The sequence below is a fragment of the Gorilla gorilla genome, chromosome 23 (genome assembly GCF_029281585.2).
Source record: "Gorilla gorilla gorilla isolate KB3781 chromosome 23, NHGRI_mGorGor1-v2.1_pri, whole genome shotgun sequence".
NCBI classification, from domain to species: Eukaryota; Metazoa; Chordata; class Mammalia; order Primates; family Hominidae; genus Gorilla; species Gorilla gorilla.
Window position 1 is genome coordinate 37850858 of NC_086018.1, and position 13218 is coordinate 37864075.

The 13218-nt window shown below is 37.6% G+C and overlaps 1 protein-coding gene across 4 annotated transcripts in view; it reads right to left on the reverse strand.

Annotated features, from left to right (window-relative positions):
- Positions 1–13218, reverse strand: part of ENTHD1 (ENTH domain containing 1) — a 151487-nt gene that overhangs the window by 105399 nt on the left and 32870 nt on the right. The window lies entirely within an intron of this gene.

Consider the following 13218-nt stretch of genomic DNA (forward strand, 5'->3'; position numbering starts at 1 on the left):
TTGGCCTCCCAAAGTGCTGGGATTACAGGCATGAGCCACAGCGCCCGGCCAACTCTCTGCTTTTAAAGGACTCATCTGATTAGATAGGGCCTACCACCATAATACCTTTTTTGCCTTAGAATATAACAATCATGGGGGTGGTAATTCATCATATTCACAGGTTCTGTCCACGCTCAAAGGGGAGAGGACTGTATATAGGCAAGGGTCATGGGGCTTATCTTCAAAACTCTGCCTACCACAAATGTCAAATTCATAAACACTTTTAAAAAATAATGTGCACTTTTTCTGTTTATGAAATACTTCCCTATTTCAATGTAAAAAATATATTCTAAATTTTCTTCTAAACATTTCAAAGTTTTGCCCTTTTACCTTTAAATCCTTAATTCATCCAGGTAGAGACCTCATTTCATTTTTACAATATGGATAAAAAATTATCCGAGTATTATTTATTAAGCAGTTCAGTTTTTCTCCACTATTCAAAAATGCCACTTCTGTCATTTACTGATTCCATGGTGGCCCAGGTCTGTTTTCTAGGGTTATGGTTTGTTCCATTGGTCCATGCACCTATCTGCATCCATACCACACTGTCATGATCAGTAAAATTTTAGTCTTGTTATTTAGAAAGGCAAACCCTCCACCTTACTCTATTTTAGGAATGTTTTGGATACTCTTGAACTTTTGATTCTTCCAGGTAAATTCTGGAATCAGTACATCAAATTCAACTCTTAAAATCCTTTTTGGATTTTGATTGTAACTGCACTGAATCAGCAGTTCTCTACTGGGAACAATTTGGCCCCCAGGGGACATTTGGCAATGTCTGCAGACTTTTTTGATTCAATACAACAGAAAGGGATGTTTGCTAATAGCGTCCAGTGGGTACAGGCCAGGGATGATGCTAACTACCCTACAATGCACAGCTCCCACAACAAAGAATGATCTGTTTCAAAATATCAATAGTACCAAGGCTGAGAAACCCTCCACTAAATCTAGACAATTTGGAGAGAACTGACATGTTTACATTATTATTTTGATAAACATGGAATATCTTTCCATTTATATAGGTCTTTAATGTATTTCAATTAAACATTATAACCTACAGTGTACAGATTTTGTACTTCTTTTGTAAGACTTATTCCTAAATCAAGATTTTTAGCTATTATAAATGGTATCTTAAAAATTATGTTTAATATGTGTTACTGATATATAGAATATAACTTGATTTTATGTTTTGATGTTATAGCCAGCCATCTTTCTAAAACTCACTATTTTTAATATGTCTGTAGATCTTTCGAAGTTTTCTATATGAAAATCCTATCATTTACAAATGATGCTCGTTTCTTCCATTTTGATACTTACATTTTTAATTTCTCTTGCTTGTTTTACTGTGATGGCTAGGACCTCCGCTACAAAGCTGACATAGCAAGGAGAACTGATGTCCTTTTCTTCCACCTTATTCTAAAAGAAATAGTCCCACATTCAAATGTATGGAAAATTTTTATTTATATTTTTTGTTAACTTCAAATTTAATGGTATTTTGGTAAGAAAACGTGTCCTCTATGAAACAGATTTTTGGAAATGTAAAGACTTCCTTTATAACACATATAATCAATTATAAAATCCATATTAAAAAATGTTTTATGTCCTTCACCTATCAATAAAGATGTTTTGAAATTATCTACTATGATGGTAGATATTTCAATTTATTCCTGTAGTTCTACCAACTTTTGCTTTATATACTTTGAAGTTATTTTACTGGGTATATTCACATTTGGAAATACTACATCTTCCTGGGAAATTGAGCATCTTATTATTATCCTTAATGCTCTTGGCTTTAAAGTCTCCTTTGCCTGTTATTAAGTAGCTACACCAGCCTTCTTTTAGTTTGTATATGCCTGACTTACCTTTTTCCATACATTGCTTTCAATCTTTATGTGAATTTATGCTTGCAGCATATATCTGGATTTCTCTTTCCCCAATCTGATAGTCTCTGCCTTTTAATAGGTGAGTTTAATCTATTACTATTTACTGTGATTATTAATCTATCTGGGCTTATTTCTATTATTTATTTTACTTTTTAATTTCCATTTGTTCCACTTCATGCTTTTTGCCCGTTATAAAATTTTATTTTTTTCTCATTCTACTTCTTCTTGCTACTTGTCTGGAATTTATGCACTCTATTTCTCTTCTTTTAAAGTTTCTTCTTGAAAGTTTATCATGCACGTTTACCTTTAAAAGTTTACAGTCAAAGAATATTCATTACCTTCTCTTAAAAACACAAGGACCTTTAAAACACAACTCTGGACCTGCCCACCCCCACTTACATACCGTGGCTACCCACTATTCTAGTTGTCTTTTTCTTAACTCAAAAATTAGATTTATATATCAAATGTTTATTATACATACATATCTATATTTATGTGTGTGTTTACCATTTATTCATTATTCTCTCTTGAATTTTCAAGTATCTTTCTGGAATAATTTTCCTCTTTTTGAAGTATACCCTTTAATGCAGGTCTCATGGTTGTAAACTCTCTTCGTTTTTTTAATTCATCTATAAATAACTATTTCACCCTCACCCTTAAATCATAGTCTTGCTGGTACACAATTATAGGCTGTTATTTTCCTTCAGCATTTCTAAGATACTATGTCACTGTCGTCAGGCTTCTACTGTAGAAGATGAGAAGCTTTCTGGTACAGTAATTAATTGTCATTCCTTTGTAGCAGTATCTTCCATATGGCTTAATTAATATTACTTTCATATTTTCCATTTTCTTTAGGCATATCTTCTAGCTCACTAAATACATTTTTTTTAGTTCAGTAGTATTTCTCATTTCTGCAAGTTCCCTTTTTTCAAATTCATCCATTCAGTCCTAATAATCTCTTGATAACTCGTGATGCATGCGATTATATCCTTTATTTATGTAAATACACAGCTGTTCTGTATCTGACCTTTCCAATATCTACACTCTTTGGGGGATTAAGTATGTTCTTTGCTGCTTACCTCCTCCTGTTTTGGTGATATTGGATTTTGAGCTCATTGCTTGTCTTAAACTGGTGAAAAATCCTATTGGACCTAACTTATGAACTGAGTACACTTTCTCAATTCAGTCCCCTTGAGGGTCTGGGTTCAGCATAGTAACCCAAGGCTTTCCTTTCCAATGCTCAAGACAGGCCCCAAACTCATTCTCTGATCTACTAACAACTGCTCTTAAGCAACTCAACCCCTACAGTTACCTGCAGCTTCCCACAGGCAGAATGCCAAGTCACTCTGACTTCAGCTCACATGTACTGTTCTTATTTTATTTTACATTTTTCAAAAAGAGAAACTTAGAGACTTCCCATACTTCTTGTGAGGCCAGTAGTGTCGCAAATAGTGTGTCACTTCCAGTCTTTGGTTATTGTGCAGTAAATGGAGTTCCTAGTCTCATTGCCTGAAGGAGACCTTTAATATTTTTTACTAAAAAACAGCATATAATTCCATTTTTATAAAAATAATTTCTCTCTAGCTATCCATCTCTCTATATGCATGTATAGATTTTTTTAAAATGCTAGCCATGCATGATGGCTCACCCCTGTAATCCTAGCACTGTGGGAGGCTGAGGCGAGCAGATTGCTTAAGCCAAGGAGCTTGAGACCTTCCTGGGCAACATGGTGAAACTTTGTTTCTACCCAAAAAAAAAAAAAAAAAAAACCCAAAAACCCAAAATTAGCCGGTGTGGTGGTGCATGCCTGCAGTCCCAGCTACTTGGGATGCTGAGGTGGGAGGATCACCTGAGCCCAGGGAGGTCAAGGTGGCAGTGAACTGTGATGGTGCCACTGTGCTTCAGCCTGGACAACAGAGTGAGAGCCTGTCTCACAAAAAAGATGCCTAGAATTGCAATCATCTGATATTAATGATGGTTATTTCTGAGTAATTATATAACAAGCCTATATTGTTTTTACAAGAGTATAATGGTTTTCTGAAACAAAAATAAAAAAGAAACAGTTATGCATAGCCTAACAACAGGGATGCTTTCTGAGAAATGCATTGCTAGGCAATTTCATTGTTGTACAAACATCATAGAGTGTACTTACACACATTGAGATGGTAGAGCTTACTACACACCTGGGCTATATGGTATAGCCTATTGCTCCTAAGCAATGAACTTGTATAGCATATTACTGTACTGAATGTGGTAGGCAGTTGTAACATAAGGACAACTGTAACACAATGGTAAGAATTTGTGTGTCTAAACATATCTAAACATAGAAAAGGTACAGTAAAAATATAATCTTATGGGACCAGTATCATACACGCAGTCCACCATTGACTGAAACATCATTATATGACACATGACTATTCTGAGATGTTAACAGTGGTCGGTTTAGGGTTACAGATACAAATTATTTTTATATATTTATTTTTAAATTTAAAAGATCAGCTGTTTGACATTTATCAATGCAAATGTTTTAGTTACAACCACAGTTTGTACCATTAGCCCTGCCATCTCATCTACATGTGGCAAGGCAACCAAGCATGACTCCACATCAACTCTGTTAGTACAAAGCTCTTTGTAGGAAGTAACAACATCAATGTTGCTGTTTTTTATTATAAAAGCATGACAACTACTTTGCAGTACAGCAAGTCCTCATTTAATGATGTCCATAGTCTCTTGGAAATTGCTACTTTAAGGGAAACAATGTATAATGAAACCAATTTTACCATAGGCTAATTAATATAAACAAGAACTAAGTTCCTACAGCGTATTTCTAGTCACAAAAATTTCACCAAACTTAAAGACCAAAACATTTGGGAGGCCGAGGCAGGCAGATCACAAGGTCAGGAGTTTGAGACCAGCCTGGCCAATATGGTGAAACCCTGTCTCTACTAAAAAAAAATACAAAAATGAGTTGGGTGTAGTGGCAGGCACCTGTGGTCCCAGCTATGTAGGAGGCTGAGGCAGGAGAATCACTTGAACCTGAGGGGCATTGCAGTGAGCTGCAATCGTGCCACTGCACTCTAGCCTGGGTGACAGAGTGAGACTCTGTCTCAAAACAAACAACAACAAAAAAAACCAAAACACTTTTATTCTTCTTCTTCTTCTTGTTTTTTGAGATAGAGTCTTGCTGTGTCACCCAGTCTGGAGTACAGTGGCGTGATCTCAGCTCACTGCAACGTCTGCCTCCCAGGTTCAAGCAATTCTCCTGCCTTAGCCTCCTGAGTAGCTAGGACTATAGGCAACTGCCATCATGCCTGGCTAATTTTTGTATTTTTACTAGAGATAGGGGTTTCACCATGTTGGCCAGGCTGATCTTGAACTCCTGGCCTCAGGTTATCTGCCTGCCTTGGCCTCCCAAAGTGCTGGGATTGCAGGCATGAGCCACTGTGCCTGGCCCACTTTTATTATTAAATGTTGAAATAAATGTGAGCTATACATACATTTAAGGAAGATTAGTAAAAATAAGTAAGATGATTCATCTGCTCCCTTCAGGGTCACAGGTGGCTGGAGCCCATCCTGGAAGCTCAGGGCACAAGGTGGGAACCATCCCTGGACAGGGATGCTGCTTCATTGTGGGGTGCACTCACACCCACTCCACACTCACTTGGACTGGGACCATTCAGACATGCTGATTCACCCACTGTGCACATCCTTGGAAAGTGGGAGAAAAGCAGAGAACATGGAGAAAGCCCAGGCAGACAGGGGGAGAGTGTGCAAACTCCACGCAGACAGGGACCTCAGCCAGGAATTGATGTTTTTCTCGTCAGTTATAACAACATTGAACAAAAGGATGTTATTCAAGGACCTACTGTATAATTTTGGTTCAACAGCAATGATAGTTTTCAGGGAACTTTTTCCATGATATGGAATGCTATTTCATTTGACACAGACCAGAGTAATCCTTAATACAGGTAAAGTTCTGTTGCAAAGAATGATGCTAGTGAAGAGCTCTTTATGGAAGATCAGATGACCAACACAGGTAAAGTTTTGCTGGTCTGGCTGTAAGTAGTGCCTCTGGAGATCATTTTTGTAATAACTGTTGCCTCTACAAAAATGGCCTGATGCTTAGAGCTGAGTTATAATTGTCCTTTTTGTATTGTTCTATCTTGCCATCAAGCAGCAATGATCCTTCAGTCCATCTCTTCCTTCAAACCTCAAAAGCATCTAAACAAAAACCACCCAGGCTATCTACTAGAATTAAAACTTGGGAAAACATCCAAGAAAAGAAAAAAAAAGAAGAAGTAGAAGTGGTGATGTGTATATAACACCTTCTTTAAAGTGCCTCTTTTCCCTTGCTGATTCACCATAAAGAAGGGAGGCACAGCTGTTTCAGCTCTAGGTCCTAAAGGCTGGAAATCACATTTCCTGCATTCAGTTTTACATTTCGCTGTAACTAAATAACTTAGAGACATCTTTAGACTCCTTCTAATGAAAATTTACCTGTATGATATCATCACTTGCCTCCATTTTCTCTAATGCAAATGTTAGTCAATTTGAATTTCTCTCTTTCTTCTCCAATACATCATCCACTTACCCCCATTGCCTCTCTACAGTCTATCTTTAAACACTACTGTTTCCTCATTTCTATAACCCTAGGAGCAGGTCCTGGATGCCTGGATTGAAACAACTGTCTCTTACAAGCTTCGTTCAATTTGTATCTCCTTCATTTCTACACAAAGCAATAAGAATTATCTTCCACAAATAGCTGTTTTCAGTAATAAGGAAGCTCAGTTCTGTGACTAAGCTAAACATCCCTTCTGTTCTCCAAGGCCTACAATGGTTCCTAGTTGCTACTCATATCAAATTGAGTTTATTAGGTCATTTATGAATTGCTCTGAGTACTCTCAGCTATCTACCCCTACTGTTTTACATATTCAAATTTATATTTTTATTCCATTTAGTCAGACAACCCTATATTACCATGCTTAATCTGTGTCTTGCTTGTATTCTTTACCATTATTGTAGAAATGATTTGTGGTCCCGATCATTTATTCTCTCCATCTTCCTTAATAACAGAATCTCTTAACGTTCATCTGGGCACATGATATTTCTCAACCTCCTTTGTAGCTAGGAGTGTCAGTGGGACTAAGTACTAAACAATAATATGTGAGCTAAAATGTTATAAGCAAGTTTTAACAAGTGTCCTTGTTAAAAAAAAAAAAGAAAAAAAAAAGGGAAGAGTCATTCATATTTTCAATCTCCCTTCCTTTCTACTGGCTAGAAGGCAGATGTGATGGCTGGAGCTCAAGCAGCAATGAATTAAAAAGTGGAAGTGGACCATGAAGTGGAACTTAAACGCTGAGTTTGGTGGAGCAATGAGACTCAAAAATAGCCCTGAAGCCAACAGTGTAGAGAGCCATATCAGTCATAGAACACCTACAAGAGAGTATTTCAGAAGAGAGAAATAAATTTGTATATTTAAGCTGCTAGCATTTTTGTGGCCTCTACTATCATAACTTGTGGATGCACCTCCTTCTAACTAATCTACCGATCTTTGAGTTTTAATTTGCTACTTCTCCTGTCCCATTAAGAATGTCCCCCTCGTGGCCGGGCGCGGTGGCTCACGCCTGTAATCCCAGCACTTTGGGAGGCTGAGGCGGGCAGATCACCTGAGGTCGGGAGTTCAAGACTAGTCTGACCAACATGGAGAAACCCCGTCTCTACTAAAAATACAAAATTAGCCGGGTATGGTGGCATGTGCCTGTAATCCCAGCTACTGGGGAGGCTGAGGCAGGAGAACCACTTGAACCTGGGAGGCAGAGGTTGCGGTGAGCCAAGATTGCGCCATTGCACTCCACCCTGGGCAACAAGAGTGAAACTTCATCTCAAAAAAAAAAAAGAATGTCCCCTCAATTTCTTATTTTTTCCCACCCCAACTCCAAACTGTCAGTTTTCTTTCTTCCTTTAAAATACAGCTTCAGATTCAAATGCCTACATGGAATTGGTTAGTATTGCCAAGTTTACTTAATCCAATTACTCTTTTTTGAACACAAACACACACATCTGTATATCTAGGATGTATTCATATAGAAAGCAGATAAATGAAATAAAAATAACAGATTTTAAAACAAATTTACTACAGATTTTACATCCAAACATTCACTGTTCGCTTTAAATGGTATTCTTACTATAGATTTACAATAATGATGCCATCATTGACTAAAGCTTTTTTAGAACATCTTTTTTGTGAAACATACTTAAAAGCACATGGTAGCAAGATCTTGTCTTGAAAAAATATTTTTTCAAGTCAGCTGGGTGTGGCGGTGTGTGCCTGTAGTCCCAGCTAGTTGGTAGGCTAAGCCAGGAGGATTACTTGAGTCCAGTAGTTCAAGGCTGCAGTGAGTCATTATCACACCACTGCGCTCCTGCCGGGGTGACAGAGCAAGACCCTGTCTCAAAAAAAAAAAAAAAAGAAAAGGAAAAGAAAAAGCACACAGTACATCACAAGCTATAGCCTCCATTAGAGCAGAAATACAGTCAATTTACTTAACAGGCTTAGAACAATGTCTGGCATTATAGTGAGCAGACACTCAATATGTGTTTGTAGTATTAAAAAATAATAAATTGTAGCAAAACTTCATTTGAAAGTGGATTCACTTTTTTAAAATAAGTCATTCATAGCTCAGTGTAGTGAACGAGACATGTCATAAAGATGGAGAATATCATTTTAGGTTTAAAAACGCAATCTGTGGGGCTGGGCGCGGTGGCTCATGCCTGTAATCCCAGCACTTTGGGAGGCCGAGGCAGGCAGATCATCTGAGGTCAGGAGTTCGAGACCACCCCGACCAACATGAAGAAACCCCGTCTCTACTTAAAATACAAAATTAGCCAGGCGTGATGGCGTATGCCTGTAATCCCAGCTACTCTGGAAGGCTGAGGCAGGAGAATCGCCTGAACCCTGGAGGTGGAGGTTGCAGTGAGCCGAGATGGTGCCATTGCTCTCCAACCTGGACAACAAGAGTGAAACTCCGTCTCAAAAAAAAAAAAAAAAAACAATCTGTGACTAAAAAACAATAAACTAGAATTTCTTGCATGAATCATAAAATCAGAGTTGGGTTACTTCTGTATCAATTTAGGGATTCATTTCTTAAGCTTATGATTCACCAGGCCAAGTTTGCTCCAGTTTCAGAGCATCTACCCTGCTGTTCCCTCTGCCTGATATACAGGCACACCTTGAAGATACTGTGGTGGGTTGGGTTCCAGATTACTGCAATAAAGCAAATATTCCAATAAAGCCACTCACACAAACTTTTTTGTTTCCCAGTGCATATAAAAGTTATGTTTACATTAGACTGCAGTCTATTTAGTAGACTAAGTATGCAATACCATGTTGCCTAAAAAATATATATACATAACTTAATTAAATAATACTTTATTGCTAATTTAAAAAGGCTAACAATCATCTGAGCCTTCAGCGAGTCTTCATCTTTTTGCTGGTGGAGGGTCTTGTCTCCATGTTGAGGGCTGCTGATAGATGAGGGTGGTTGCTGCTGAAGGTTGGGAAAGCTGTGGCAATTTTTTAAAGTAAGACAACAATAAAGCCTGCAACATCAACTGACTCTTCCTTTCACAAAAGATTTATCTGTAGCATGTGATGCTGTTTGATAGCATTTTACCCACAGTAGAACTTCTTTCAAAATTGGAGTCAATCCTCTCTAATCCTGCCACTGGTTTATCTAAGTTTATGTAATATTCTGAATTCTTTGTTGGCATTGCAACAATGTTCACAGCTTCTTCACAGGAGTAGATTTCAACTCAAGAAACCATTTTCTTTGCTCATCCATAAGAAGTAACTCCTCATCTGTTCAAGTTTGATCATGAGATTGCAGCAATCCAGTCACATCTTCAGGCTCCACTTCTAATTCTAATTCTCTTGCTATTTCCACCACATCTGCAGTTCCTTCCTCCACTGAAGTCTTGAACCCCTCAAAGTCATCCATAAGGGTTGGAATCCACTTCTTTCAAACTCCTGTTAATGTTGAAATTTTGGCTTCCTCCCATGAATCACAAATGTTCTTAATGGCATCTAGAGTGGTGAATCTTTTCCAGAAGGTTTTTAATTTACTTTGCTCAGATCCATCAGAGGAATCACTATGTATGGAAGATATAGCTTTATGAAATGTATTTCTTCAGTAATAAGACTTGAAAGTTGAAATCACTCCTTGATCCATGGGCTGAAGAATAAACACTGTGTTTTAGCAGGCACGAAAACAACATTAATCTCCTTGTACATCTCCATCAGAGCTCTTGGGTGACCAGGTGCATTGTCAATGAGCAGTAATATTTTTAAAGAAATCTTAAGGGCACTAGGATTTTGGGAATGGTAAAGGAGCAGTTGGCTTCAACTTAAAGTCACCAGTTGCATTAGTCCCTAACAAGAGAGTCAGCCTGTCCTTTGAAGCTTTGAAGCCAGGCATTGACTTCTCCTCTCTAGCTATGAGAGTCCTAGATGGCATCTTTTTCCAACAAAAGGCTATTTCACCCACATTGAAAATCTGTTTAGTGTAGCCCCCTTCATCAATTACCTTAGCTAGATCTTCTGGATAACTTGCTACAGCTTCTCCATCAGTACTTGCTGCTTCACTTTGTACTTGTATGTTATGGTGACAGTTGCTTTCCTTAAACCTCATGAACCCCCCTCTGCTAGCTTCAAGATTTTCTTCTGCAGTTTCCTCTTCTCTCTCAGTCTTTGCAGAATTAAAGACAGTTAGAACCTTGCTCTGGATTAGGCTTTGGCTTAAGTGATAATGGGGCGAGTTGGATCTTCTATCCAGACCATGCAACCTTTCTCTATATCAGCAATAAAGCTGTTTCCCATTCTTATCATTCCTGTATTCATTGGAGCAGCACTTCTAATTTCCTTCCAGAACTTTTCCTTTACATTCATAACTTAGCTAACTGTTTGGCACAAGAGGCCTACCTTTCAGCCTGTTTTGGCTTTCAACATGCCTTTCTCAATAAGTTTAACCATTTCTAGCTTTTGAATTAAAGTGAGAAACCTGCGACTCTTCCTTACACTTGAACACTTAGAGGCCACTGTAGGGTTATTAATTGGCTTAATTTCAATATTGTTGACCCTCAGGGACTAGGGAGACCCAAGGAGAGAGAGAGAGATCGGGATCAGTGAAGCAGTCAGAACACACATGACATCTATCAATAAGTTCACTGGTCTTCTACAGCCATGGTTTGTGGTACCCCAAAACAATTATAACAGTAACATCTAAGACCACTGATCATAGATCACCATGACACATATAATAATAAGGAAAAAGTTAAAAACATTGCAAGAACTACCAAAATGTGACACAGACACAAAGTATGCACATGCTATCAGAAAAATGGTGCCAATAAACTTCTTGGGTGCAGGATTGCCACAAACCTTCAATTTGTAAAATATACGTTATCTGTGAAGTGTAATTAAGCAAAGTGCAATCGATCGAGGTATGCCTGTATGTGGGTTGCTCCCTCACTTCATTCAGGTCTGTTTAAAGATTCACTTCCTCCAAAAGGCCCTCTCTCATTACGTGACCTAAAATAAACCCACCCCTGTCACTCTGTTCCATGACCCTGCTTTCCTTTTCTTTATAGGACTTGTTATTATCTGACATATTTTATGCTTGTGACAGAGACATCCCAGTCTCTACCACTAGAATGTTAGTTCCATGATAAAAGAAAATTTATTTTACTCACTCCTATAGTTCCAAATTTCTGCTGAATATCCAAATTTTAAATAAATTCAATAATTATGTGTTTACAATGAAAGAAGAAAGAACTGACAAAAGAAAGGAAGAAGGAAGAGTAAGAAAGGTAACATCGAAGAAGCAAAAGTGGGGAAGAAACTCTGGATGAGTCATAATTGGTTATTCTTCTCTGTTACTCTGTTTTTAGCATCAGTTTGATTTAAAGGCTCCCATGAGAAAATTTCAGAATGAGTGGCTGTCTCTTTCAGAGATTTATTTCAAAAGAATCAGATCCCCTAAAGATCCTACCACTTTTAGAAGCAGGTAGGTAGTATTTGCTACTATAATTACAATGGCTACCCTCTTATAATGTCTCTCTCCAATCCCAAGTGTGGATGTTCACTCTATGTCCCATTGGGTGAACATTTGAAACTCTTGATTAAGACAGAAAAGTACCTGAATGATTTTTAGCAAGATTAACTTGTGTTGGTATTACTAGTAACATTGTTACATTTTTGCACTTAACTGACAGTTGGAATTATCTATTTGTACTGAATACAAAGGGACAGTTCTCTAAGTCACATTTCATTAATGTTTTTGCTTCCTCAAGCTGTCCATTTCTCATACACAACTTATCAACAGGGTTTCTACTGGAGAAGTTAGAGCAAAATGATATTTTTTAAAGTTTTAGCAAATTTGGTAGAAAAGATGATAGCATTTTTCTACTCATGTCTATTATAACATTATAAATAAATCCCTCTTTTATAAAAGTTCAGTAGTCCATATTTAAAGTTTTAAGCAAAGGAAAGGGTACAAGGTATTGTCCTAGAATAATTTCAGAGCACTTTTAGGATTCTGAAGCATACTTTAGAAAATTTCAATTATTTGATTTATGTTATAGGATCAAAGAGACCTCATATGCACATATCCAGACACCTAGTCTTAGAAAACTGTACTCCTTCACTTTCCAGTTAAGGATAAAAATCTTAAAATTAAATCACGATGCCAAATAGGGTAGTCACTAGTTTAATACCTTAAAAGCTCAAAAACATCTTATTTGAATCAAAGATAACTGCATTCAGAAAACAGTCATAAAATTGGGCCGGGCACAGTGGCTCACGCCTATAATCCCAGCACTTTCGGAGGCCAAGGCAGGAGGATCACTTGAGGTCAGGAGTTCGAGACCAGCCTGGGCAACATGCTGAAACCCTGTCTCTACTAAAAATACAAAAATTAGCTGGGCATGGTGATGGGTGCCTGTAATCCCAGCTACTCAGGAGGCTGAGTCAGGAGAATTGCTTGAACCCAGGAGACAGAGGTTGCAGTGAGCTGAGATCGTGCCACTACACTCCAGCCTAGGAGACAGAGCAAGATTCCGTCTCAAAAATAAATAAATAAATAAAGCAAACAAACAAATACACTTTAAAAAGGTCATAAAATCTTCTATTGAATATTCTTCGTCGTTGTTTTCTATAGTATGAAGCCTAATATGGTAATAGTAATACTAAATAATATTAATAATTTAGTACTAAAATATAATATTTTATATTTTTAAATCA